Source organism: Cryptomeria japonica, chromosome 2 (genome assembly GCF_030272615.1).
Source record: "Cryptomeria japonica chromosome 2, Sugi_1.0, whole genome shotgun sequence".
NCBI classification, from domain to species: Eukaryota; Viridiplantae; Streptophyta; class Pinopsida; order Cupressales; family Cupressaceae; genus Cryptomeria; species Cryptomeria japonica.
The window spans coordinates 608,420,696-608,446,258 of NC_081406.1; positions in this window are offsets into that span (position 1 = coordinate 608,420,696).

The window sequence follows — 25,563 nt, forward strand, 5'->3', positions numbered from 1 at the left end:
AGTAAATATTTGCAAGTAGATCAGAAGACAACACAAACTTTAGGCTCGAAAGTTGATAGTCTATATATTGATATTAATTTTGAGAAAATATTACAAAAATCATAGTATTCTCGATAAGACTAGAAAATCTCAGATATATTTCTACAGAGTTTTCTTACAAATTCTTGCGATCATTTTTTAGAAGTCCTGGTATCCATTTATAATATCATGGATGCATACAAGCTTTGGACCTTTCAAAAGAAAGTTTGTTACCAACAACAGCCTTTTCCAAGAAGCGGTTATAAGTCTTTTTCAACATCTGCGGCTTCCTCTACTTGTTGTTTCGTTGGACCCTCTTGTAACTACTCCCAAGCATCTTCTTTTTGTCCCATATACTTATCTTTCCACTCCTGATACACATCATCACTAGGCCAAGTAAAACTAGCAACCTTCTGTTTCATATCTTCTAGCCACTTCCAAGTGACTCGTACATGCCCAATCTCTGTTTCTATGAAACCATAATGAGATTTCACTTTTTCAATTTCCTCAATTGTTTGGACAAACAAGGATGTGTCATCAGTACTAATAATCTAATTGATCCTTAGGGACAAATCGTGATCCACCTCTTTTAACCAAGTCTTATCTTCCTTTAGTTGAATAGGACCAATGAAACCTCCCAGAAATATTTCAAATTTATGATCTGAATATTCTTTTCTATAAAGTTGGGATTTTCTTTTTATACCTATTCCTTCCACTGAAATAATATTCATCTCTTTTATAAACTCACATGCGGACCTAAGATTGTCATTTTCTTATGCATCTACATGGGAAGAACACATGAGCTCTAACTCCTTACCTCTAGGCATCCACTTATTCAGGATTGGTTCCAAAGTTCCTTCTTCTTCTCTGAATTTGATCAAAATCTCAAGAATCCTCTTCATATTTATGTATACATTGGAGGTTTTTACTGAGTCAGCAAACTTCAAAATGGTGGCTTTCACCTTCTCCTCATATTTGTTTGCATACAAGGTCTGAGCTTGTTTCAACTTTTCCAACTCATGTTGGACATTTTTAGGTAATTGGGAACTCGAAGGTATAGGAGAAGGGGGTTATTCAATGATTGGACTAGTAGAAGGGGGCCTTGCTAGAGAGGAGGCTATCATGAGTGTAGAAGACTCACCTGGATGATGTTGACCTGCCAATTGACTCTGGAGTCTAGCAATTATGCTATCTCTGTTGGCTATTCCTTCTTTGGCATCATTGTAAGCTTTAAAAATAGTCTCCAACTTCAATTGGAGATTAGCCTTTTCTTGTGCCTCTTTCTCTGCTACTGCCACATTAAACTTTGTTGTCTCTAGTATTGTGCTAGAAGCTTCTACTACCCCTGTGTCTTGGACTCTTTTAACAATCATGCCTCCAAGGTAGCTTGACCCTGGGGTATCCTTTTTCTTTCTATTTTCATCTCTTTTTAGAGACCACATGACCAGGGCAGCATTATCCTTGCTAAAGGTCACTCCTTCCATTGGTTTTGTCTCCTTCCTTACTGCATCAAGAATCAATGCATCAGCTATATCCCATTCAGGGAGAATCAACACACCAGCTTTATCCAACATCTCTTTTCCTTTCTCAGGAGTGATTGCTTTGAACTCCTCTATCATTTCTTGCTTAACCTCTTCCTCCATTTGAGCTCCATCCTTGAGAGGCTGTTCACTTACCTTTTGCTCACATCTGATCTTGAATTGATCAATATTTTGCTTCCATAAAAACTGCATAAAAGCTCCTGATGTGAAGAAATTACTGTCAGCTAGGAATTCTTCACTAGCTTGGTTAACAGTAAGGTCCAATTCTTGGCCCTTTAACTCACCATCAGTCAAATCCATTTCAGCAGTAGGTGGCTCTTCGGGCATCCTCTCTTGGGTCTCCTCATAGGTATAGGCAATCTCATCGAGACTCCCTAGCTGCAATAATTGTTTAGCCACAACTTGTTCATCTCCAATGTGGATAGGAGACTGAGATGGAGAATATTGAGGCTCATCAGTTTCAATTTCCTTTCCCACTTTTTGCCTCTTAGGGGAATCCTGAATGTCAATGACATCTTCAATTTTCCTCTTCCCTTTTGAGGTGGAAGGCTCACCTGTCACTAGCATCATCACAATGTACTTTGACCTTTTATGCATTACATAGTCACCAAGTGGGATATCTCTAGCAAAGGAAAGCTTAGCCAATACCATCTTAGCCTTATCAAGATCATTTTGCATTATGGCCTCCCTCTTTTCTTTTAAAGTCTGCATGAGGTCTTCAAAATAAAGAATCAGGAACTTTATTTTCTCCTCAAATGGGTTGAAGCTAGAGAGAGGATCATAGCTAATGTCAAATTGATGGATAAAATCAAGGGATTTCTTATATGCAACCCACTTCTCCTTCCTCAATTCTTGCTCATCTAGGCTGAACTCATTTCTAATCAAATCTTTTGGGAACTGAAATTGATGTGGCCTACCTCTACACACTACTCTTTTTCTGAACATGTCATTGAAAAAGTCTTCGGGGTCTGCAAATCTTGACACTACAGTTGATAGCCTATATAGCTTAAAGAAATCTTCAAAATATTTCCATCCACCCTTAGTGATTACAAAATGGTGGGCCATGGTAATAGTTGGGAAAATTGTCCCTTTACCCCTGTTAGTTAACTTAGCCTCCTGCACTCCTCCAATCTGTCTTAATACTTCTGCAATCCCTATCTTTAATGGGATTTGATAGGGTAGTAAATAGGGGGTGCCTCTAAACCCAAACACTCTAAAAACAATAGACACAGGGTACAAATATATGTCTCCCCAATTATGAACAATCTTGATATCCTCTGCAAACTCCTTAGGTCTAAGAAATTCCAAAAGAGCCTTAGGAATTCTAGGGTTTTCTCTGTATAGAAGAATCCTAATTTTAGATGCAAAGCATCTATCAAACTTTAGATAACTTGCATCCTCTCTATCCCAATATAGAATAGTACTCCACAATTGTACTCCACAATTGTACTGGCATCTCCTCTTTATCCTTTATCTTGATCGGGTCCATTTCCTTTGCAAAGTAATCAGCACCTTTGAATAAGAACATGTGCATTAACATGGAATACCATCCAAATGGCCTATCCACCTTACCATTCTTGATTCATACTAGCCCTTTATGAATTGCATCAGCAAGGTATGAGGCATAATCAAATGTTATTGCTATGGAGGGGTTTAGAATTTGTGCAATCATTAACATATAATGGGTTGGCATATTCTTTTCAACATCTTCTCCAAAGATCTGGCATAATGCCTAATACATACCCTTAGCTCTCTGAGTAAATAAGTTGAGAGAGAATGGTTCCATTGTGTTGGGGCCTACAACTGTTAACCCCCCTATCTTTACAAAGAATTCTTTCAATGGACCATTTGTAAGATGATCCCTTTGTGCGTTGTAAACCTGGGCTAATGACTCAAAGTCAATAGGCTCTAATAAATTGGAGGACTCATTGAGTTTAAACACTTTCCTGAATTCATCTTCATTTATCTCAATTGAGACTGATCCTTTTATGTTCCTGATGCATCTTTCCATAGGGTCATAATTCGATGCAATCAGGGCTAACAAATCTACATCCATAAAAACACTTGGGGCCACAAGCTTTCCTACATCCTGTTCCCATATGCCATTCAAAGGAGATGGGGAATTCCTCTACCCAAAACCGACTTTGAATAGTCCTAAGCTTGTCAATCCTATTTCAGGGTCCCTCAACCAATTACCCTTATCATAAAGGCCATCTCCAATTTTTAGATGAGGGTTCTTGGGTACTAGCTCTTTGGCCTTAGCCCCAGCGTTGGTGGACATGGTTAATTGCTCTAAAAAATCATCACAGATATTTCGGTCTTGGTAATTCACCTTCCCTGTTAATTCTCTTCTGGGTGCCATTCTAGTCAAACAATTATACCACTAGCAGCTAGCACAGACCTCTAATGAAGTAATTCACACAATAGTATTTGAGAACAAACCAAGAGTTATCAAGAAAAGCACAAAAAACCTGATTATTCGCCTGAAGAAAAATGCTCTGCAACAATTCGCTCTACAACAATTCTGTCTGCAACAAACTTCAATGAAACAATACTTAGCAATCAAGTTGATGCAGACTCAAAAGGACAAGTTGGCATTTAAGTTTTTAGAAATTAACTCTGCATGCTTTGGCTTTCTTTTCAGAATTGAATTTGCCAAATTGAATTCAAAACTGGCTCCAACAGGTCATAATTTCTCTAAGTCTTTCCTCTATTTCGCTCTTCCGCTATTTTGCAGAACATAAAACCTGTGCTATTTTCTTTCGCAAAACAACCCTGGTCGTTGGATCATGAGAACTTACATTGCTTTTATCTCCTCTTGATCTCTTTGCTTTAGTGTCGGGCCCTACCTCATTTTTGCCACTTTGCGGACTTTAACAGTCATGCACTTTTCTTTCGCAAGGCCGCGCCAAGCATTAGATCAAACTCAAACCACCCAACCTTTAACTCCAACTGGGACCATCAATCCTTTTAACTAACCGCGCCTCATCTTGACAGCTAACGGTTTTCGCCATTTCACTGAAGTTAAGCTGTGGGCATCTTCGGGCCACGAAACAATGAGAAGCGTTGGATCAATCTTGAGATGAATGCCTTTTAAGTGGGCCCTTTATCAGGGAATTACTTACCCCATTTGTTCTCCGGTTAATAAATGCCACATGGTAGTCGGCCATTAGCCCTGAAACTTTCTTTGGGTTCCACCTTTAATCCACCATGTGTTATCTTTATTATTCCCACATAACTGCCGGTTACACCTAGACGGGCCCTCAACCACTTTTTAAAACCATGTGTCACTCGACACATCACTATCGAGCTCTACAAAAAGCGGAAGCTGTTATGCCACATCACGCCTCTGTGTGATTTCCACCTGTCTTTTGCAAATTCATAAACATTATTCTTAATTTGGCTTGTAACCATGAAATCATGAGAACTATTAGATCAAAATAGACCTGATCTACTTTTAGCTTCGTGGCCTGCCTGTCCTTTGGGCCCACCAACCTTTTCACCACTTCGCAAAGGTTAACTTGCTAGCATCTTGTCTTCGTGAATTCATGTGAGCCGTTGGATCTCAAAAACTTGCTTGTTTTTTACTCCTTTCTATGGAAATCGTGCTCAGGCCCACTGTAGACCGCCAACTAAGCACCTCATCACTGCTCTATCACTGCCAACTGCACCTACCACGTTCACTGCCACCTTTAGCGGGATCCACCACCTTTTCGCTATTTCATTGAAGGTAGACTCGTGCATCTCTCGACCGCGAATCAACACGAGCCATTGATCCTTTTTCAACCCAATCACTCTTTAACCAAAAAAGACCACTTGTCTCTGAGACCCGCCAAACCCTTTCGCCATTTTGCAAAGGTTAAAACACATTCAGCTTGATCACACAAAACCACGTTGTCCGTCCGATCAGATGAAACTTGATTGGTGTTTAACTTCGGTCCAAACCTATATGTTGGGTCCACTTTTGCCTTTCGCTACTTCACAGAAGCTAACTTTTGAGCACCTTTTGGTCGCGAATCAATGTGGGCCGTTAGATCAATAGAAAATTGCATGATGCTTACAAGGTCTGACGGACATTAGAAAAGGCAGATTCAAAAGTGAATAAAAAATTAAAACATTTAAAAGGACCGCCTAGGTAAATGACAAGGGGGGAACACTTTTATGATAAATGGACCCATCACTTAAGTGAATAAAGTAACGCCAAATTAGAAACCAAAAGGGTTTTTCTCAGATATTGAAGTGACTTAAACCTAAACCCTGAACCCCTTAGGATTTAAAACAATTTGAAAGAACATGGGCGCATTGGACACAAAATTTTCAAAAACCTAGCCATTTATGGATTGAGAACATCCATTTTTAAAAAAGTGATAACAACTGGATCTAGCATAGTAGATGCTATTTTGAAGTAGTACAAGACATTGGATTTATATAATCCATTTTGTAAGTTAGCGAGACTTCCCATTTTGTAATTGAGCAGTGAGCTCTAGGCACTTGGCCTTCCTGCATGTGCAGGCCCCTCTTGTAACAGTAATATTCTCTTATTGGCAAGTAAGTAAATATTGTGGGTCACAAATCCCACTAAGGTTTTTCCCACACTGGATTTCCTTGTTAAACTACTGTTTTATGGTGTTTTTTTCATGTGGTTGTTGTTATCTCTATTCATTGAATTATTTCTTGTTTACCGGTATACAGTATTAATATGTTTTACATGTTTTAAGTCAAGAAAATATATTCACCGGTTAGATACTGATTCACCCCCCCCTCTCAGTATCTATGGGAATCCTAACACGACCTTTATTTGGTTGTACCCGAAAAAACCATCCATGAGTGAAAGCATGGCATGTCCTGTTGTTAGGTCCACTATCATGTTGATGTTGGGTAGGGGGAAGTCATCTTTAGGACATGCCTTGTTTAGATCTTTGAAGTCAGTACAGATACGAATGCCCCCATTGGGTTTTCCGACAGGTAAAATATTGGATATCCATTCTGCATAATCAATTGGTCTAATAAAACCAACATCCAGGAGTTTCTTAAGTTCTGCTTTGACTAGTACTGTAATCTGGGGATGCATCTTGCGAAGTTTCTGCTTGACAGGCTTAGCTCCTTCTACTATGGCAATATGATGCATGACTAAATTTGGATCAAGACCAGGCATGTCTGCATATGACCATGCAAAGTTAATTTGATGCTTCTGGAAGAATTTGAAAAAATTAGGTTGTTCCTTTGGAGTTAAAAGAGATGCTAGATGTATGTGGTGAGGAGGTTCAGGAGTCCCCACATTGTATTCTTTTGTTTCCTTGATGAGAATCATTGATTGTTCCTGCTATGTACTAGAGGGGAGGATGTCAAAGCTTTCATCCTCATGCACCTCAGAGAGGTTTTCACCGTTGGATACACTCTTTCTTTTTACTTGTGTGGGATTAAACAGTGCCACAGTGTGGTTTTCATTGGAAGATCCATGTTTTATTGTTATATTTTTGCAGCTGAAAGGTTTGGCATCCACCCCAGAGTATGTTGTGCTATTAAGTTCAATGGCAAATCCAGCTTTGTGATCCCCACTTGGTATGTTATCCCTTAGTTCCAAAAATTCAATGATCGCCTCATCGTTTTGGAATTGGTCAAGGAATGGGGGATTAGATTGGTTCCATTCGATGATGTATACAGTGAAAATGGATAACAACAATATTGAAAGACTAAATGAATTCAACCACAAAACCCTAGCCTAACAATAAAAAAGATCCACAATGCAAATCAATTGAAATCACAAAGATTATACCATCACATGTCCAATAGGGTTTGGATCTCCACTCTTCCTATCTCCATTGATCTTGCTTGATATATTTTCTCTCAGATTTTATATGTGCACAAGAGCTCAACAAAGAATGGAAATGTGGTTGCAAGTAGGCTTGATTGCATATGCAAGTTCAAAAGCGTAATCGGGGATGAATGCATAGTCAAGGTTTGATAATGAAGGAAGCATCTCCTTATATAGAAGACACTATATGAAATGGAGGGATAAGATTGAGAGGTGTAAAAGAGGTCGGCTATGATTAGAGGGTAGGTAAAAGAAATAATAAAATAATGAGAGGGTAGGTAGTGTAGGAATTAAGAGATGAATGACATGTGTCATGGGTAGCAAAAGGTTAATGAATTAATTAAATAAATAAAGATTTATTTAATTAATAGAAGAAGGATCAATTAAATAAATAAGAGTATTTATTTACTTTAGAAAATGGATAATTTAAATAAATAAATGTATTTATTTAAATGAGAAATAAGGCTAGAAGAGGATAAATGAATTAATTAAATAAATAAAGATTTATTTAATTAATAGAAGAATTAGGCTTAGATAACTAAATAAATAAAAAAATTTATTTAATTAGACATGACAATTTTACGTGTCTACATTTTTCCCCTCTTTGAGACAATGCAGCTTGTCGCGTTGTTTCTAAGAAGATAAGATGAACTGATACAAAGTTGCCCCAATATGGGAATGATATGCCCCCTCAAGAGATTGGATGAAAATGTCTAGAAAGATCGCAGACAATCTCTCGATAAGAAAGAAATGCTAGAATGGACTGACCAGATAGGATAAAGTGACAGAGTCACGAGATAAAGAAGACTGACTCGGGAAACGAGGGCTAGGGCTAGGGCAGTCTATAAAATAGACCACGAGGGGAAAACATCCTCATTGTCATCCACACATCCAAGAGATCAGAGTGCAGAGCAAGAATAGAGTAGTAGCAGTCAGCAGCGATGGCATTGGTGCATAGATTCGATTGCGTTCACTGATATCAGAGGCCAGCAGATGCCAGAGAGCTGGTAAGTACGACAAAACCTCCTTGTACTTTGTTGTAATAAATGTTGTCATTAATGCATGTTAGGTAGCACAATAAATGCATTTTAGGTATGTCAAACAAGGTTAAAAAGCGCTTAGGCACGTCTATGTTTGTGCTAGGTGCATCTGTGTATTTTAGGCGCATCTGTGCAAAGCACGTTTGTGCAGTCTGTAAGTGCGTTTATGTCTTCAAGGTCAAATTGATAGTTCTGTGATGAACATACACTGTTGATTGGATAAGTTGCTAAGAGGATACACTCAAGCAGGTCCTCTAGGGAAGACTAGAATAGCAGATAGGGCTAGGATTGACAATTCTGTGATAGAACATACGTTGCCAATTAGGAAACTACTCAAGAGGATACACTCAAGTATAGCCCTAGGATAAGATAGATCGAGGAACTTTGTGATTAATAATGAGTACCAAGACATAGTACTTTGTGATGAACAGGGAGTACTAAAATAGGAGCAGCACTTTGTGATGAACAGGGAGTACCACTAGGATAAAAGCAACACTTTGTGATGAATAGTGAGTGTCACTAGGATAGAAGCAACACTTTGTGATGAATAGTGAGTGTCACTAGGATAGAAGCAACACTTTGTGATGAATAGTGAGTGTCACTTTGACTGACATGATTGCTTTGCTTGACTGTAGGAGTACTTGCCTATGTTGGAGTCATGGGAGAGATTCCCATCGACTTAGAGGTTACGACCAAAGCTAACATTCGAGGACAGGGTTGCCATTGAGGTTATGGGTCTAAGATACATCCTGTATGTGCTTGAGTTTCGAGCAAATATGGGTTTGCTGACTGTGCTTGTTGAGAGGTGGCATTTTGAGACATGCACTTTTCATTTGCCGATGGGTGAGATGATAGTCACCTTGGAGGATGTGTACAAGATATTGAGGATATCGATCAATGGGGAGCTAATACCCTATGATCGAGATGGAGACAAGGAGGCCCTGAGACAAGTGTTCCAGGATCTGGGACTGGAGATGAGGGCTGGACACGTAGCATGGGACATGATGACAACGACAGGACTGGCACTACTAGCAGTGCTAGGAGGAGTGATTAGTGGGTTCCTGTGTCCAGACAGGGCGACACGGGGGTTGGCTGTGGGCTAGGGGAGCACCTTGGAGACACTGGTTACACAACATACTAGATATGCCTGGGGACCGTGCATGCTGGCACACTTGTACTATGAGCTTCATCAATTTGTTTATCATGGATCCGTAGGATTGGGCTGCGGAGTTACATTGTTGCAGGTTTGGGCGTATGAGCATCTGCCAGTCACACGGCTGATACATTTCAGAGGTCAGGGTCATGGACGCAGTTTTGTTCATTTGTATGATATGATTACCTCACAGCCATGGATTGGCAGGTTGGAGCACTGGTGTCGAGTGATCAATGAGATTGACACTGTGATATGGAGGTCGTACCACAAGTGCAAGTAGTGGGAGGATGACACAGTGAATCTACCCTATTCCTTCAGGATTAGATACCTAATTGGGCGGACACCCTATGTACTAGAGAGGCAGTTAGTGGACAAGGTATGCAGGCAACTTGGCAGGATCCAGCGGATGCCATGGGGTTCTGGTATGTATGCGCGAATAGTACGAGACCACGCACACTTTGGACCACTGTTATCATATGATCAGGTCGTGATGCAGCTGGTAGAGATGGTTCCCATGTCATGGGATATGTGGATTGAGATTGAGGATGCAGGTATGGATGCAGAGTACACTGCATATTGGGTTGAGCATCTATTTTAATGACTGACAGACCCAAGGGAGCAGATAGATGGAGATGGTGGAGAGGATGAGGATGAGGATGGAGATGGTGGGGGGAGAGGCCAACGGAGGAGGCATGCTATAGTTGGAGAGAGGAAGATGGCTCCATGAAGAGAGGGTGGGGAGAAGAGACAAGCTTAGGTGGTGAGGGGTCGCGATGGATTGCCATTATAGGTGCCAGCATCACAGGGTCCTAGACAGGTGCAGGGATAGGGACAAAGGCAGTTACAGGTATAGGCATAGGCATAGGCATAGGCACAACCACCAGTATAGGGGGAGCCACAGGCACAGCCACAAGGGTTCAAGGAGGAGGAGGATGAGCTATTTGAGCTGAGGGAGATCTACCAGGGATAGGCAGATGAGATCCAAGATTTGGAGAGGGAGACAACTAAGGGATACTGAGTGAGAGCGGGATCAGGCTATCCAGCATTATATTGAGGCTGAGACAACACTGAGGGCTGGGAGGTAGGCGACAGAGGACACAGGAGCTGGATACACCTATGTTTTGTGGGTAGGGGAGGAGATAGGTTATTCATGAGACCTACACTATGGGGCAATGTCACTAGAGCAGCGGGCGAGGAGCTTCTGTAGACCATCGCGGACAACAACGACTACTGGAGGGAGTCAGAGGAGACAAGCATCCAATGGTGGGGTTATGGGTCCTCCACCACCACCAGATAGAGGGGACAAGAAAGATGATCCTAAGGTGGGTCCTTCCAGGGCTCAGACTCCATTGAGGCCAGCGGCTCCGAGGGAGGGAGTTCATCATAGCCATAGAGGGCTCCCTATGTATCATTTTTGTACCATTTTGTATTATGATGTAGACAACTTCGGGTGGTTGTAGCCATATGATTTTGACATCATTGTATCATGACACTTTTGATTATATATATGAGATGATTCATCTTTACGGCAACTATATGCATGTGTACCTATGTGATGATTATGTTATGGATGCAAATATGTACATGATGAAATGCAATATTTTTTATCTTTTATGTTTTTAATATGTTATGCATGATGCAAATGTGAATGTATGAAATGCAGATAAATATGAGAATGCAAATGACTATTTACATGATGAGAATGTAAGATGTGCTAACATGTGTTATGTGCAGGATGTGATGCAATTGTGATATCTATATGTATGTATGAAATGCTTATATGTGGTAATGTAGGTGCAACTACATGAAATGCAAATGTTTTTGGTGTGTCATTATACTCAGTCATGTGATAGTAGGCTACATGGGCTCAAGAAGGACAATGTAGGTCAATCAAGAACAGGGGATGGAAGATAGAAGATATGAAAGTGAAAGAGCTTCTTGTGCATTATCATCATTGAGCTTTATTATGGCAAGTAGGCTATGACAATTGAGGCATATGTTCGACCCAGAAAGTCATTGTACCTATTTGCATGGAGATAGGACAATCACAAACAAGGAATGCCCTAGTTCACATTAGACTCACAGTGTCCTCATATCCTTGGACAAGTCATAGCATTACTAAGAGACAATCTACAAACAACAAAGAAAAATAGGTGACGATACCCCATCCTCACCTTTCTAGTCAAAGACATCCTGGAGATAGAATCTCTAGTCAGAGACATCCTAGAAAAGCTAAAAGACATGTCACCAAAAGATAAAATCAAAATAACACCAAGACTCAACACCAACATCCACTGTAGTCCTCAAGTTTAGTGTCTCTTGTCACTTGTATAAGTCTTATTTGATTGTGGTCACAATGTTTACTTTCACAAAAGGATAGATAGCACTGAACCATAATGTTGTCTGAGTCTATTGAAAGATTTGATTTGTTGAAGCCCATTGTTGCTGTTGTGCCTCATCTGAAACTGACTAAATCTATGAAATTGATACTTTATTGCAAAGAAGATGAAACTCTATTGTGGATTTGCGATGCAAATGTTGCTTTATTGTGGATTGTGCGTGGATAGACTGAAGAAAACTGGAAGAAATTGTACTCCTCAGAACAAGCGATGCTCTTAGTTCCACACCCATCACTAGATGTAGGATCTGCCTTAGCCACAGATAGGAGATGATTTATTATGGATTGAAAGGGGTAAAAAGGGAGGTTTATTATGAATGGCGAACCAATCTTAGGTAGATCAATGACAAGCCATGATGGGAATGGGTAAGTTTATTATGGATAAATAGGTTGTGAGTGTGTGCAAAGTGAAAGGATGAAATGGAATCCTGAAGGAGGGAGGAGCAATGTCTCTACACATGGCGCTGGTGACCCAGTTTTCACCATGGTATTTTCCTAGGGCACCACCAAAGTGGTTTTCACTATTGGACAAAATGTTTTTTCTTTACTTTTTTTATTTTTTTGTATTTTTTTTTTTTTTTTTTTTTTGTATTTTTGAATTAGGATACTCTGAAGAGCTATGTGTGAAACCTGCGAAGGTGCATGTTGTTGATAGGATCCTCCAAAGGTTCATCCTCTGGGGTTGAAAGTTGATATGCATCGGATCCATAGGCTGCTGTAATGATGTAAGGACCAAGCCAATTTGGTTCGAACTTGCCCTTCTTCTCTTTGTCTTGCTGATTTTTAGGATTTTCTTTGAGAACTAAGTCACCTACCTCAAATGTATGAGGCTTTACCTTGTGATTGTAACTGCAATGTTCCTTGACTGAATGATGTGTAGCTTGAGTGTCTGTATTCCTTGATAAAGGAACTGAGATAGAATTACCAGTGTGTGGACTACACAGGTCCATATGCATGTCACCTAAAGAATTTCGGGCATCCCTGATAATAAATTCCTTCAAGGAATCTCCATTAAAGGTCCATGATGTATCATCAAAAGGGAAAGGATGTGAGGAACAAGTGGATGAGTGATGAAGACTTATGATTGTGAAAAGAAGTGAAAGTAAGATGACATGATGGAGACTTAGGATCAACAAGTATGTGTTTTGATTTGAAATTGTAGAACTTTTGCCCCCAGTTATTTTGATATTAGGGGAGATCATCTCTTTCTCTTTTTCTTTCATAGAATTTTTATCCTTGAGCTTGATTTTTTCAGAGTCCAATAGCTTTATATTTTGATTTGGACTAAAGGACTTTTCTTTATTTTTGACTTTTAGATTTTTCTTTTCAAATCTTGATTTTTGATCCCCAATAAGTGAGGGCTTTTGTGATTCTTGTTGATCCAAGTCTATAAGTGGGGTGGAAATGGAATGAGTGGATGAAATGGTAAGGCTATGTGAGTTCTCAAGAGGGTTGGTGATACACTCGATAGATTCTTTGCTGGAACCACTCTTAGGACTATTGATATCAAGAGCTGCTTGCACCACTAGAGGAGATTTGCATTCAGACTTAGTAGCCACAACACTAGGTGGTTCATACCCAATTCCTTTCAAATTGTTTATAGATTGTTCATGTTGATTGAATACCTTAGGAGATAGTCGGAGTTGATCAACATGAAAGATATACTCACCACATCCTAGGTCTTTAAACTTGAATTTTTCTTTGATCTCTGCTTGTGTTGACATAGAAGCTTTCAAGGATTTTGGATCCACATATGTTGAAGATGGAATAGCCTCTTGATTGACTAGTATTGTTATTTCTGATCTAGGTCGCATATTGTTGCAATATATGAATGGATTTGGGTCAGATTTGATGGTCACTTCAACATTGTGTGGAAACTTGATACATCGATGATATGTAGATGGTACTGCATTCATCTCATGAATCTATGGACGTCCTAGCAATATGTTGTATGTGAGCTCTAGATCAAGGACTTGACAAACCACATTTTTTGTAACTAGCCCAACTCTAAGAGGTAAGGTGACTATGCCCTTGGATGAACTCTCTTCATCATCATATACTTTGATGGTAATTTTGTTTGTAGAATTCACAACTTTGTCTAAATATCCCAATTGTTTAATAGTGCTCAATGTACAAATGTTTAGACCTGCTCCTTCATCTATCAGGACTCATTTTATTCGATGTTTGTGTATGAAGGCTTCAATGTGTAAAGGTGCATTATGTGGCTGACTTACGGAGGCATCATCGGCTTCTGTGAATGTAAGTGAGTGTGGAACAAAAAGGTATCCCACCATGGCTTGAAACTAGTCGATGTTCAGATCGGTAGGGACAAAAGTGTCTCTCAATATTTTATCAAGAATGGCTTTATGTGCGGGAGATATGCGTAAGAGCTCAAGGATGGAGATGAGCACAGGTGTCTTCCCTAACTGTTCTACAAGGTCATACTTAGCTTTGGTTGATGAAGAAGTGGTGTTTTTAGCTGGAGCACCTTGCAAAGTGAATTTACCTCGGTGAGTTATGACATTACATTCAGAGGCAGGTTCAGAAGAAGATCCAATTCCTTTCAGGATGATCTTGGGTCTTTGGGTAGAATTCTTAGACATTTTGTCCTTGATGATAATGGTAGAGATATAATTGTCCATTGAAATGTGATTTATAGTTGAATCATAGTTGTAAGATGCTCTGGTATAGTTGGTCTAGTCATCTGTGGCTTTAGCTTTTCCCTTGTCATGTTTTGGGAATGGTTCTTTAAACATCTCATGTTCTTGATTGGATGATTGTCCTTTAATCTCAATGTCACCTCTATCAATGAGATCTTGTATGATGTTCTTTAGTCGATGACAATTTCCTGTTTTATGACCCTTGCTCTTATGAAATTCACAATATTCATCATCATTCCACCAATTTGGTTTGACCTTTGGCTCATATGGAGGAAAATCTGGAATTGTGATAATCTTATTTGCCACTAGCTTTTTGAAAAAGGACTCAAGTGGTTCTCCCAATGGGGTGTACTTCCTTCATGATTTGGAAGTTGTTTGAGTATTCACTTGATTATTTGTAGAGCTTGATCTAGAAAAAATGATTCTGGGTCATACTGTATTGGCATCCACAACACCATCATTGATTGTGTTCTTGTTTTTATTCCAAAATCTTGGCTTATCTTTTCCTTTAAATTCATCTTTGTTTTCCTTGAATATCTTAATGACTCCTTGTTCAATTAGGACTTTCTCTATTGCTAAGCCTTTTTCAATGATGTCTTTGAAGGTAGACAAACAAGCTTTTCTTAGGTCATAACCAATTTCTTTGTTAACATTCTGGGTGAACATTTCTGTGAGGCCCTACCTCGACTCAGCTTGACATTTTCTGTTATTTTCATATTGAGACTATTATGGATGCTTTATTTTATGCATTATGGATTTAGAACCTATATGATTCCATGATTTGGATCACATTGATGTATATTGATGCTTCATTTTATGCATTATGATTAAGAAACTTTATATGTTGCTAGAATAGGATCATTTTGAAATGATGTATGTCAATATTGGATTTGCAGGACTTAATTCTGATGATAGAAATAGGATGCTTATTATATGAATGGTTCAATTTTGAGGATTATGATAATTGCTTATGTGGAATCAAATTTAAATGAACGGGATATTGAATTATTATTGTCAAATGTGTGAGTGTTTGATGTGCAATGAAATCTATGTGTTTAATTATATATATAATTGTGATTATTTGGAATTACTAATGTGTTAATTGAGATGTGCAAGAAAATTATCCATGTGACCATGGAAATAATATGGAGAACCAAACCTAGACCTATGTACGTTTGTTAAGCCAGGGGTTGTCTATTTGGAGAGACAACACCCTGTTTGTATTGTATTTTATTTGTGAAAGTAAATGATGCATGAGTGTTAAATTGATTTTATGTATATGTGTAATCCTGCAAGAGACAAATTCCATGTGTGGTTTTTATATTGTATTTTATTGTGTCACTTGACACATGTGCTAATTAGTGTCATTGATTTTGACTTGTCTCTTGGAGGGAGTTTTGTTTCTACAAAAGCCATTCAAACACATGAGTGTGGTCCCAAATTTGCCTTGGGTAGGGAGTCTTGGGAGTGGTCAACTTAGGTTTGACCCGTAGGTTAACTTCAGTTGGGTTTCTAAGGGGTCAAATGGACTCCTAGGGTCAGTTTTAGGGCTTTTCCAAAAGTCCAAAGGGTATACCTATGGGTTAGGGGAATTTTTAAACATGTGACTACTCCCATGTGACTGTTTAGTCACCTCAAAAAGTGGTTTTCCCAAGGTGAGCGAAAATTCAACTTAGAAGGTTCCTCCTAGGATAGACAACCTTCCCTTTTGATGTCAAACTCTCTTCCCCATCCTCTCTCACCCTTTCCCTTTCCAGTTTTAGCAACATGTAAGAGGTTGGGAAGAGAAACCAATGGGAACTCTCACCTTACCCAAGGGGTTGGGAAGTGTGAAAGAGGCCTTCTTAGGCAAGGATTAGGGACTTAGTGAGTAATCACCCACTCTCCATTGTTGGAGATTATGCAATTTTTGAAAATAGTTGCAGGATAGAATTCTTGGTGAAGTGTTGGTGAAGAGTTTGTGTGGATTTGGGTTGCTCATCCCCAACTAAGTCTATCATACCTATTGGCAGATTAAGGTTGGTTTCAATTCCTTTTGTTATGTTGTTTATGTTGTTTTGAAAGAAAGAAATGCTTGTATGAGAAGATGTGTATATGTAATGTGTTTTGTAGGTAAAAAAAAAAAAGAGAATGTAAATTTTCCTTTCCTTGTTCTTTTGTTATGTGTTCTTGTTTTGGGAGTGTCCAAGGCCTTCTACTCTTGGGAGAGTAGGATGGTCTTGGGGTGGAAGAAGTATGACAGCCTTGGGTGAGAGACTCTTCTTATGGAGAGTGATCTCAAGGGTGTCCTTTGTGACCCTTGCTACATAGCCTTGTGTATGCATTTGGGGGTCATAAGGGAAGAGAATATGGCTTTTATTCCTTTGGGGGGCATAAGGGTGTGGAGAGGAATTTGTTGTATTTTGTTTTGCCATGAGGTGGCTTGAGTTGTAATATGCTTGCAATCTCCCCAATGGTATTTGCTCCACTTCCACCCGTGGAAAGTTCATCACAAGTTGTGGTAAGAGTGTAGCTTGGGATGGGAAAATGCATGTTGAGTGTTTGCCCTTTGTTTGTTGTGTTTGTTTGTTTGTTTGTTTGTGACCCGTCTAGTGCTTGGTTCTCCAAGCTCGGGGGTGGCTTCTAGTAAGCCTAGGCTGGGAGGTGAGCTCTCCATGGTCAAGATTGTATTTTTATTGTAGGTTGCTTGGGATGGGAAAGAAAAGATGAAGAGATTAGTTGTTGTTCTAAGTTGTAGAAAAAGTTTCAATAAAAAAATATATATATTTATTTTGTAGCAAAAAAAAAGAGAGCCATTGTTGTATTTATTTTCCAAAAGAAAAGAAGTGTATGTATTTATTCATAGTCCTATGGAAGGGCAATTCTAGTTGGGGTTTCAAACCCATTTGTAATAATATTTACTTTGTATTTTAATTTGCTTAAAGAAATGTATTTCTTCTATTTGGTTAAGTTTTGCAAAGGGAAGATGAAATATATGAGTTGTATTAAAATCCTCATTTACAAAAAAAAGAAATAAAGTTGTTGCATTTATATTTATTCTGCAAATAAAGGCTCATTTTATTCTTTATGCAAGATAGAAATGGTATATGAAAGCTCATACATTAGATTCTAGTTTTATTTATGCTGCTGCAATTAAATTAAATCTGCCATTTATTCTTTCATTTAATGCAAAAAATAAATCCTATAGTAGTAGCTTATTTTATAAAAAAAAGATTAGCACATAGTTCTAGTTTTATTTTGTTTACCAGAAAAAATTATATTTAAGCTTGCTGTTAGAATGCATTGTAGATATTAGTTTCAAAATACTTAAAACAAAAAAAAAAACAGAATATAAAACATACATTTTCCAGCCTTATAAAAAAAGGGGATATTTTTCTCTTTAACATACTACAAGTAATATTAGAAAAATCTCTGTATGTATTTTTTTAAGTTAAAAAGAAAACTCATAAGAATGCCTAAATGAGTTATAAAAAGAAAGGGCAATATATATATATATATATATATATATATATATATATATATATATATATATATATATATATATACACCTTTTATTCATTTAAATGTATTATTAGAAGTCTACATATTTCAAGAATATATATATAAACATACTTATATATATATATGTAATACATTTTAAAGAAATAGAAATTATAAAATAAAAAAATAAAAAAAACCTTAAAAAAAATTGCTATGAAGAAAGAGAGAGGGCCGTAGCTGTGGGCGGCGACGTCCACAGTTTGCGGGAGAGCTGTAGCTGTGGGAAGCCTCGTCCACAGTCTATGGGTCACCGCAACTGTGGGCAGCGACGTCCACAATCTGTGGAAGTGTCGCAGCCATGGGCGGAGCTGTCCGCAGCCTGCGGGTATACCGCTCCCCTCCTCCCTCCTCCCTCCTCCACGGACCATTTGGCTCGGCCCTGCGCGAAACTCCAAACCCCCCCCCCGCCCCACTGTGGCATAAAAAAAATAAGCACCACCTCCCATGGCTGTCGCTTCCCCACACTTGCACACACACACCAAAAAAGGGAGAATTATCACACACATGCCCTAACCCTATTTTTGGGTTAGGGCAAAATACAAATAGGAATTAAAAAAAAAGAGTATGTGTGAGGTAAAAGAAAAGAGATTAGGGTTAGGACTCTTCTTTAAAAAAAAAAAAAAAAAAACAAGATAAAAATGATAGAAATAAGTTGGGGGGAAATACCCATTCAAAAATTGAAATAGGGTTTTCCCCACCCAACTTAGTATTATGTAATGTTTTCTTTTGGGTTGTAAATTAGGACTTAGCAACCTTCTTATAAATATAAATATATATATATGCTAGGTGTATATGTACCTATAGTCATATATATTTATATGTGTTCTTTTTTGTTCCTATATAATTTTGTGAACTATTAATGTTTCTTTTTAATTATTATATTTAAGTGCACATTTTTGAATGCATTAAAATTAGATCCTTTGGAGATGGACCCCTTGGGAGAATAGTGACCTAATTGTAAGTCGAGATGCCCCTTTAGATTTTAATTTTATAAGACATTATAATTAATGGTAATTTGCTAAATAGGTTTAATCAAGCTAAGAGTTAGGGTAAATTTATTTAGACCCTAGGTAATTAAAGAACTATAAGAGATTATTAATATCCCCTATCAATTAATGTTGAGATTATTTACTAAATAAGTTTAATTATTTATTAATGGAAGATAATTTTAATTCTGTTGGAGAATTATAATTGTGCTTTAAACTTAGATGTTTTTTCGCCAAATTGGTGTAGTTACTGAAATCACTCAAACATAGTTAAGACTAAACTAGGTTTGCATTATTTTAATTAGGTTAGTTGTATTAGGTTAAGTATTTAAAAAAAAAAAAAAATTATTCCGTTTGTGCCCAAAAGTTTGGGCATGACAATTTCTACCATTTGATTTTGTGGAATTTCACAAGAGCATCTGCTGGCTAGATTCCTCCATCTTTGTAAAAATGATGAAAAAGACTCTCCATCTTTTTGCTTGGTGTTGCACAAAGTAGTGACTGATATATTTGTCTCTATGTTGTAGGAGAAATCTTGGATAAATGCCTCTACTAAGTCACCCCATGACTTAATTCCAGGTTGAAGTTGAGAGAACCATTCCATAGCTTGATCACCTAAGCTTTGTGGGAATAATCTCATCATATATGTCTCTTCTGCTGCCACTTCAATGCAAGCTGTGAAAAACTGTCTTATATGTGCCTTAGGATCTCCTTTGCCTTTGTACTTATCGAGCTTAGGTGTCACAAAGTGTGTAGGAAATGGAGGCATTGGAATGCTCTTGTCAAATGGATAAGGACATATGTCTCTCATTGTGTATGTTGGCTTCGGTGTATTTATGTCCTCTATTTTCTTTTGTAAATCCTTGATTTGTTGTTCCAAATTATTCTTAGGTGGAGACCGACTTCTTGGACCATACCCCATGCTTGAGGCACCGATTGGAGGAGGAGCATGTTGCATATATGGATGATATTGATCATACACATGTTCATATGGAGGAGGTCTATAGTGATGCTGCATATATGGACCACTTGGTATAGAGTCATGTTGAGGAACGACATATCTATTTTGTCCATGTATACCATACTCTATAGGAATGTCATGAGTTTGTTTTAATGTGTTGCCCCCAAATTTGACATGGGGTTTCCTTGTTCCAAATTTTGAGCATGCCTTTGAATATCCAATTGCTTTGGTGGTTGATCCTTAGCATTGGTATGTGATTAAGCATATTTTTCTGCATAAGACTTCCATAATGGTCTATGAAGGTGAGTATCATATGCTTGACCATGTGTGTATGGGACCTCTAGTTTTTGAAACAAAGATGATGGTGATTTAGGCACAAGATGTGGTCCTTTATTGCCTCCACTATTAGGCCTCATTTGATCCATGTTGAGGTGAGGTTGTTGCAAAGGTCGATTTTCCATTATTTGAGACATGTCAAAATCATGAGGTATCTTGGCTCCACTTTGTGCCATCACTTGTAGAAAGTATTGTCTATCTCTCCTCATTATTTCCTCAACCAATCAATAATGGTGTCTTCCACTTCTGCTGACTGTATGGAAAAGTTGTCCATATTGTCATTGTGTGTATCATTGTTGTTTGTAGTGTCCATGTTCTCAAGATTTGGAATGTTTCTATAAGCATCCATGTCAGGTAATGTAGTATGATCAGAATTGAAAAAGATATCATTGTCATACTCATAGGAACTCATGTTTGCGGACTCTTGAACCTCTTTAGCTTCTCTCCTAGATTTTTGGGAACGGGTTTCAACCATGAACTAGGTATTGACCAAGATGTTTGAGACTAGATGAAAGTGGAAAGAGTATGGAAGAGCAAGAGTTGGATGAAATGTAAATGAATCTGAGGTTTACTTGCAATGTCCAAAGTGTAAGACCAAGTATGTATGTAGTAGAATAGGTGTGGCTTCCAAAGAGATGATAGTTTCTCTTGATGAGGTAAGTTGACCTTGACTCTAAATAAGACCAAATGAGACCCAAAGGTGATAGACCTTGATGAGGGACCACTTAGCAAAATGTTGTTATATGTAGTGTGTTGACAAAATAAGATGAGGACAAGCAAGTGACCTTTTGACTCAAGTTTAGACAAATGTGAATGTAATGTAAGGTGTAAAGCAATGATGGACTTTGTGAGACCCAAAGACAGGTTGAATGCTAGATGAAAACCCCAGAGAGATAACCTAGGAAGCTCAATAAATCTGAAACTGACTGTTCTTGTTTGCTGAATTATGAAAGTTTTCAATCCTGAACACAGATGTGCTTGTATACTTCATAGACGTACTTAAAGGACATAGATGTGGTTCTGCCAGACACAGACACATTTAAATGACACAGACATGGTTTTGCCAGATATAGACATATTTTTGAGATGTTGTAAATGCAATGTTGCCCAAAAGACACAGATGCATTTCTGTCCTTCACAAATGTGTTTAGATGACACAGATGCGGTTCTGTCAGACACAGACGCGTTTCTGCAAACTTTGTGCAATTTTTCCAATCCGTGAAGCTATTTTGTTGTGACCAAATCTGAATGTTTGACTATTTTTCATGACAAGAGGACACAGTGTTGATGAGTACTCAGTGTTTGTAAGTATTTAGACTCCAAAATGAAAAAAAAGTGTGTTGTTTGATGTAAAATTGTTTTGTATACACTTGAAGACACAAAAGACACAATGTTTTGGTGTTTGGTCTTGAATGTTTCATTGTTCAAAATAAGTCAAGCACAATTCTTATGGTTGGCCAAGACAATAGTTGTTGATCCCACATGGAGTTTCCCCCGAGGCTACGCTATTCAGAGCAGATACTTAGATGCTTGACCCCACTGGCTCCACCCTTAGCACTCACTTCTCAGGGCATCCAAGCATCAATCCCCATGAAAACTCCCCATGGTGAACTTTGTATCTCTACTAAGAACCGTACGTGTGTGGGCCGCTACCAGAGGTCCGACCTCCTGCCCCAACAACTAGAAGGATTTTGGCTTCTAAAACAAAAAGGTGCTAGTAAGTGCATCCGCTCATGTGGCCATACATGCGACACTTTTAGCTTTGTAAATATAGAAGGCTCCCAACCAGTAGGGGTTACGCCCTACAACTGATCAAAAAAATTTGATCAAACGGGTTTATGGGGAGACATAGTGTCAGTATGAACTAATCAGCACACGTTATCCATAGTTTTCATCATGGATACAGTTATTTATAGTGGTTTGGAAGAAGATGACTTTTCTTTTGCTACCACTTAGGTCGTTCTCTCCTAATGACCACACGGGGAGACAGATCCTCTAAAGATTAAACAAAAAGAGCCTATTGCTCAAGACACAAAAGACAATGGTTCAATTTTAGTGCACCAATTGAAGTGTTTGCTAATCTATGAAAACAAGGCACATAATAAATATCAAAAACCCTTGCCAAGGACCTGCAAGAAAGATCTATTAGTAGTTTGGATTGTTTGAAATAATCACCCCTTCCTGCAAGCACACAAGTTAGGTAAATTTTAAATCCAAAAGACTTTATAAAATAGGGGCCTTCAACAAAATGATTTTGCTTTCAAGGCAAGCTGCACCAATTTCGTTAGCTAGATCTGAAAATGTTAGCTCAAAATAAACCAGATCTGAAATCCGAATGACAAAAAACTGAATCAATGAAACCAAAAATGTGACAACCGAACACAAACACAGTTGTCACAGACATAGACAGTGCGATAACACACAGACACGCCTAGATCTAACATAAACGCAACTCTCAAACACAGATGCCCCTAAAGACTTCACAGACGAGACTATGGAACACAGACGTGTTTGCCGAAATCTGCAAAAAAATAAAAATAAAATATTGTCTAAGATGCAGAAGCGGTTCCAGATGTCACAGACGCGGCAGAAAATAAAAAACGCGATCCGAAAGTGCGCAGATGCGAAAATATCAAAATGTTGTCAGAAATGTCAGATCTGCAACTTCAAAACAAAATCTGCAACAAAAGATGTTAAATGCAAAAGGGACAAGGGTCCCACCGAGCGTGCCAAAATGTATACGGTGAAAATGGAAACAACAATGATGAAAGACTAAATGAATTCAACCACAAAACCCTAGCCTAACAACAACAAAGATCCACCATAACATATGAAGATTACCTAAGACAATACAAATCAAGTGAAATCACAAAGATTATACCATCACATGTCCAATAGGGTTTGGATCTCCATTCTTCCTATCTCCATTGATCTTGCTTGATATATTTTCTCTCAGATTTTATATGTGCACAAGAGCTCAACAAAGAACATAAATGTGGTTGCAAGTAGGCTTGATTGCATATGCAAGTTCGAAAGCGTAGTCGGGGCTGAATGCATAGTCAGGGTTTGATAATGAAGGAAGCATCTCCTTATATAGAAGACACTATATGAAATGGAGAGATAAGATTGAGAGGTGTAAAAGAGGTCGGCTATGATTAGAGGGTAGGTAAAAGAAATAATAAAATAATGAGAGGGTAGGTAGTGTAGGAATTAAGAGATGAATGACACGTGTCATGGGTAGAAAAGGTTACTGAATTAATTAAATAATTAAGATTTATTTAATTAATAGAAGAAGTGGGATCAATTAATTAAATAAGAGTATTTATTTAATTTAGAAAATGGATAATTTAAATAAATAAATGTATTTATTTAAATGAGAAATAAGGCTAGAAGAGGATAAATGAATTAATTAAATAAATAAAGATTTATTTAATTAATAGAAGAATTAGGCTTAGATAATTAAATAAATAAAAATATTTATTTAATTAGACATGACAATTTTAGGTGTCTATAGATGAGTTTAGGATGTTTAATAGGAATTACCTCATCAATCAGGTTAAGTTTATAAGAGGTGTTAGTGAGGGTCAAGACGTTGTGGTGAAGGTCGTTGATGGAACTATCCCTGTCAGAATCAGGCATAGGATGTGACGTAGGGTCTGTGGAAGAAGTTTCCAGTTCAGGAATCCAAGAGGTCTTTATCTATGCTTCTCTGTAAATAGGGATGTCTTTGTGGGGTGGAGGTAGTGATGCGTCTTCCTCATCTAAAGTATTAAGCTGGATGGAATCAAATTCCCACTCATGTGAGTCAGTCTCTGAGTCGCTTTCCAGTATCCGATTACTATACCATACTGGGATGTCCTTTAAGTTAAACACTGCAGGTGTGATTGGTTGATGTACCCTTGTAGATGAAATGATGGGTGCTACAAGAAGGATTATGGGGATCAATGAATCTGATACGGGGAGTATTGGTAGTGTTGAATCTGCTACTTCTGCTGGAATTGCCAGTGTTGTTGATACTACTGGGGGTTCTGATAGTGCTAATGGTGTTGTTGATGCAGTTGTTGTGGTTGATGGAGTTGTTGGTTTGATTGATGGGATGATTTGTGTTGTGGATGTTATTGCTAGGATGTTTAGCCTCAATGGGGCAGTTGGTATGGTGCTTGGTGCTACTGATATAATCAAAGGCAGCCTCTTTAGAGTTTTAGGCTGATATAGAGGTTTGTCGGGTTTTCCTTTGAATCTGAGTTTAGGAAGGATCTCCTTTTGAAAGCCTAAGCCAGTGTTATCTTTAGGCTTTAATTATGGCTACAGTGGATCATGTTGTCATTGCTTGCAAGGTCCCAAAGTACTCTAACCATCATAGCCCATTCTTTGCATAATGAGAAGGCCTTTTCTATACTGATCTATGGGAAGCTTAGCTTGTGGGATGTCTATGGTGATAGGATCTTTATAGATCCATTTTGCTAAGTCCTCATCTCTGGTCTCTTCTTCTTGGCTCTTTCCAAGAATGAAAGGTGTCAAAATGCATGTTGGCCTGACCAGTGGCGTTTGAAGTAATCATTGAGGTTTACCATGAGTTCTAGGAGAAGTGGGTAGTTTCCCAACACAAAAGAGTTGGCTGAGATTGTACTCCCCAGGGCCTTCCTCTGTCATTTACATCTTGAGATTCTCTTGCTTGGGTATAGTGGTGTTTGAATTGGAAAGAGAGGTGGGACTAACATATGAGGTGGATGAGGTGGCTACTCTACTGTTAGGAACGGTACTCTTTGGTTGATGGTTGATATTATTACAATATGCAAATGGATTTGCATCACCCAGGATTGTAATTTCTACACCATTATGAGGGAACTTGATACACTGGTGGTAGGTGGATGGAACGACCTACATTGCATGTATCCAAGGTCTTCCTAACAACAAGTTATACAACAGAGGAAGGTCCATAACTTGGCATGTGATGTGCTTCACCACAGGGCCTACTCGGATTGGTAGCACAACTGCTCCTTTGGGCGAATGCTTTGCATCATCATAAGCTTTTATGGTTATCTTTTTGTGGGGATCCATTGATTCAAGTGCATACCCCAATGCGGTGACCAATTGTAGTGTACACATATTTAG